Genomic DNA, 5,714 nt, shown 5'->3' on the forward strand with positions numbered 1-5,714 from the left:
ACATAGCTTTAAAACGGCTTGGTAATTTCACCCAATGTTGAACGGTTAATCTTATTAATTATAAAATACAAATAACATATAGCGCCTTTTGTCAAGATATCCTATATATCTGATACACTTAATGTATGCGACCACACGACGGAATGGTACTGAAATTATGTTTGAAAACTGCACACGATTTACACAAGCTACACTGTAAAAATAAGTACTAGACGAAATATTGGCATATGTCAATAGTACGAGGTTCAATTGACATTTGAAAAAAAACGTATTGCCAGATGCAATAAAATGAGTGGTCGTAACTATAGGAGCGATCAGTGTAATCGAACGCTTCTGAATAATTACTCAAACTGACTCATCACATGAATCGAATTCATTGCCTCCAAAAATTTCACGCCTAATTTTTTTCGGATTCATTTTCGTGAATTTAACACACTTCAACACACGCTGTAATGGTTTAATGGTTACCTTTCTGATTCGATTAAAAATGGTCATTACGGTGTGTCCTGTCAACAAATTGAATGACAGATACAACAACACACTACACATAGTATTGGAAGCGTCTTCTCTATTATGGAAGCGTCCAGTACTGCAGTACTAGATGGAGTTCTTGTATCTGTCATTCAATTTGTTGACAGGCTTATCAATTTTGGTGGCTGCTTTGATCGCTCCGCACTACCAGCATTATATTATTTTTTAATTGCATGCATATCAATATTAATCATTGCAACTTACGTAAATTTCATTTCGTTGAAATTTGATTTTCAACTCGTTCACGAAATATTATTGATCATTGTAAGCATTCGTTTTTTATGTTTTACTTGCCGGAGGTAATTTCCTTTTTATTGCTTGAAAAAAATACGATAAAAACATAGAGAAACAGATCATTATGTAATCAAATAAATATAAACGCGAAAAATTTATCAATTTTGTCTTGGATAATTTTTTCCCCAAATAATAATATAGAATGGTCTGTTAATGACCAATTTTACCAAAATTATTGTTCGTTTCGATACAATTTGGTTGTTCAGATGTATTTCCTCCAGCTTCTTTATATCGAATACCATCATGTGTTCGAAAAAGTTTATTGAATATAGTCATCCGACACCTGTATAGTGTACAGGCTTGGTAATTTGGCTTATTACTTCGTATTGGTCTTTGTCACCGAATAGAAATTTCACCGCAGTAGCTTCACCAATTCCTGGTAGGCTTTTTCACATTGATGACAGTCTTGCAGCGATATTCGTTCTCGAGCATCAGCTACACAAAATTTTCAACAAATTTCCGAATGTTTGGCTTTATTATTTGTCGATTTGAAAGTACTAACAATAATGCCGATAGGTGAAAAATGAGGACCAACGTCTTTACGCGAATCTATCATTGATAGACTATCAAACAGCTACGCCGGAGCTGAGTGACTAAATCCATCAATGTGCTATGTATGCACAAGATTGATGTGCCATTGCTTTCAATGCGCGATCCATCGAAATTTCGGCAATGTGAATCAAACACAATGAATTTCGAATCGACATGACTAATGAAAATAGTATATTCATTGCATATGAAAATGCCAAAAATATTTTTATTTTTATAGATACGTCTAAGTAGAAAAATGTCGATACAAATGTTTTCAAGAGTTGTTCTGAGCAAACGTCACCATTCAAAAGTCGAATAAATTCATTTTCGGAGTCAGTTTCGAAGTTGGTTTCGAAATGAAAAATAGAATCATCAATTTTGACATATTGATACACTTCATCAAATTTCAAATAAGTTGTATTACTGTCTGAAGTGTTCATTAACTTTGATATTGTGTATAAAAGATCGCCCAAGATCACAATTATATCCAAGTCTGCAGTTTGCCATGTTAGAATGGATTTTACAAATGAATTACAAATTTGCAACGCATGAAATGGCCATACACTGTATGCCAGCTTGTGTGCCAAAACGAATATCACCTTGGTGAAAACTACCTTTAATAATGATACGATCATTGTCATTATCAACATCAATTTGACTTGATCCCGAAATACTATATGTATCGATATCACTATCACTAACGTCACTTTGGAATGCTACTTTTTCCTCATTCTTATTTTTCAGCCATGGAGCAAATCCCGTGATTTTCTTTGGACGACCAATTTTTCTTTTTCCCGATTCAACTTTCTGACTATTTTCATCAATAGTTTTCGGTTCATTTTGGAACCTTACATTCGGTGCATGTTTTTGGATGGTTTACCACTTTACATTGTTCCAATAACAAAATTAACACCGGTCTAATCCCAGTCGAATTCATTTGATTTTTGATTCGCAATTGAACGCTCTAGAATAAAAACAACGTATAGAATGGTTGTTATATCAAAGCGGAACACGGCGTTTTTTTATATAGAATTGTTGTCTGATTGTAGTGGCCTCCACCGACCAAATACTTATTACATTAATTCACCACATTATATTTTACATACATATTTAACAGTGTAAGCTCATTCGTTACGTTGGCAGCGTCGCATGACTAATACGTTATCTCTTTGTTCGATATATACGTGCCGTGCTTCGCCACCAACGTTGAGTTCAATATAGACATTCACCAAAGTAACACGCAATTATCGATCATTCCATAAATTATTCAATAAAATTATCATCATATTTATAAACTATTTGTCTTTGGACTCCACCGTAGTGGATTTTTCATTTATTAAATAATTCTTCCCGAAAGCCACTACAAAAATCTCCGATGGGAACTAGTATCGTATATTCCCCATACAAATTAATTTTATCGATTCTACGAATACGACATCTGTTAAAAAAGATACCGATTGTTGTTACTACTGTTGCTTAGGCAGAGATCGAGCGAACTATACAGCCATAGGTATTACAGACGAACTAATACAAAAGAACACACAGACTCCGATCCTGTGTACTCTGAAAACCTAAAGGTGGGCTATTCACAACAAAAGTAGCTGTCATTGTATTTCACCAAAAATTTGGTGTGATTTTAATACGAAAAAATATTGTGAATGAACCACGGATTGAACTTAACCTCGAAATTAGTTTGTATATGTATTGTTCAGTGGTGCGTTCACAATATTTTTTCGTATCAAAATCACACCAAATTTTTGGTGAAATACAATGACAGCTACTTTTGTTGTGAATAGCCCACCTTTAGGTTTTCAGAGTATGCGTATGTATTGTAAATTTTGCACAAGCAGCTACGATTGACGACTGAGTGCAGAATTTGTAATACATACGCATACACAGAATCGTAGTCTGTGTGTTCCTTTGTACGTTTACACGAGCTGTATTAAAACACCACTAGTAACACAAATCGGCGAGTTTTTTAGTAGATGTCGTATTGGTGGAATCGATAAAGAAAAATCTACGATATTAGCGCTCATTGAAAATCTCAACAATTAACTCGAAATTTTTGCGTTCGAATTGATAGTTGTTTATGAAAACATGCACACAAAGCACAACATTGAAGCACAACATAATATATAAACAAACTATTGTAATAGATGTGAGTTGTTTGAATAAAGCAGTTAATATCTAGCAATGAAGCTAAGCGGTTATTAATTCATTTACATTTTGGTGCCTCCTACCGGATACTTGCGAATTGATTTCTTCTTTAAAAAAATATAGAGATATAAGTCTGAATCTGCTATTTTACTTTAAAGTTGTGATTTTTTAATTTGTCGTGTATTAGTGCAATATAAGTCTGAATTGACTATTACAAATTATTAAAAATTATCAAGTTGTTTATTTTATTGAGTAGTACGATATAAGTGTGAATCGACTACCAAGAATTGAAAAAAAAACAACAATATATTAAAAACCGTGAGAGTAGTGAGATATAAGTTTGAATCTACTGCTAAAGACTTTGAGAGACTATTGAAATTTTTTATTGTGAATTTTCTAGTGTAAAAAGAACTCGTGCATTAACGCCTGGGCATTTTCTTGTTGGTACTGCCCTAACTGCCAGTTGAATCGAGTTTGGTAGGTTATCAAAGAAAATCGTTTGGAAAGATGGGAATTATTAACCAAAATGAAACAGGATTTTAGGCATCAGTGGAGTAATGAATATGCGTCACGTTTGCAAATTTGAACAAAATGGACTGAGCCAACAAAACATATTGAAGAGGGTGACATGGTGCTCGTTAAAGACGAAATTACTGCTCCGCTAAATTGGCCATTGGGCAGAGTTAAAAAAGTCTATCCGGCCGCGGATGAATTCGTAAGAGCAGTTGACGTTTCGGCAAATGGAAAGGTGTATAAACATCCAGTGGGAAAATACGTCATCAGCTGATTTTTATCCGCTATAACTAACCAATTTTAGATTGTTTGAATTTGTTAATATCTTGTTAGAAAAAAGTTCGTACAATTAGTATTTTATATTTAAAATATGGATGACGAAGAACTAAGGGCTCAACTTCTTGCAGAATTTGACGATTACGAAAGTAAAAATAGTGAAGATGAAATCGACCAAAACCAACTCAATGATTTTGTTCTAATAACTTTTATCTGGATACAAGCAGTGTTGGGACTTAGATACCATAGTTTGTATCTAGATAGATATAGATATTATGATGTTTTACGAAAACAATCTATATAGATATAGATATGATATCTAAAATGTGTATCTAGATCTATCTAGATCTATCTTTATCTAATATCTATCTAAAAAAATAGATAAAAAATTTAAAATGATACGACGATGATGTCTTCTGTTCGAATTCGTTCAAATTTTATTTAACACCACGTTATCATCTTCAGGTGTAGTTGAAAGACTTTTAAGTCGATCGTCGTTAATTTTTACGCCCAGACGTAACAAGATTATATCGTCGAATTTCGAATACAGCTTATTTATCAGCTATAATAAAACACTATTAAATAATAAAACGTAATGAAAAACTATAAACTCTTAAATTAATACGACGATAATGAAATGTATTTTGTTCAATTGATAAAAATCCAAATATATTATAAAAATAATTAACTTTGGAATTTTTCCTTGGTCTTTTTTATTTTTTATCTTTTATGTTTAATTTTTTTCTTTGATGTAAGAATTTTCATCTGAAGCGCTAGGGGGCAGACATGTGGAATAGGATTAGACTTTTAGTCTAAAGATTCGAGAAATTGCAATGAAATAGCAACGAAATAGCAACGCCTGTGAATGGATTCGCGTGGAATAGCGAAACAGTGCATGGAATATCAAAAATTGTTTCACTACAAATCCATTTGACATTTCTTTTGACGTTTATTGATGACGGAAACAGTGCATGGAATAGGAAAAATAGTTTCGATTTCACATTTGTGTTTTTGGATTAGTGGAATAGCTGGATTAGTAATTTATATAGTGGATTCGGAATTTATTCTTGGTGTCTCCCCCCTAGCTGAAGCGACGGTACAAGCAACTGGTTATACAAATAATATCTATCTATCTATTGCAATAGATACCTTTTGAAAATCATGAATCTAGATAGATATAGATAAATTCCAATATTTATAATTTATCTAGATAAGATTTTAGATACGTTTTTTGATATCTATATCTAGATATCTGAATATCTAAAAAAAGATATGTATCTAAGTCCCAACACTGGATACAAGGGATGCGATCAAATTCAAATTTGATTTATGTGCCGAGCGAAGAACAAATCTATTGTGGAAATGGCGAGAATAAAACGTACGATGCATTTCGATTTAGATGCTATTACGAT

This window comes from Contarinia nasturtii, unplaced genomic scaffold (genome assembly GCF_009176525.2).
Source record: "Contarinia nasturtii isolate CC-2019 unplaced genomic scaffold, AAFC_CNas_1.1 Cnas_scaffold_1550, whole genome shotgun sequence".
Lineage (NCBI taxonomy): Eukaryota > Metazoa > Arthropoda > Insecta > Diptera > Cecidomyiidae > Contarinia > Contarinia nasturtii.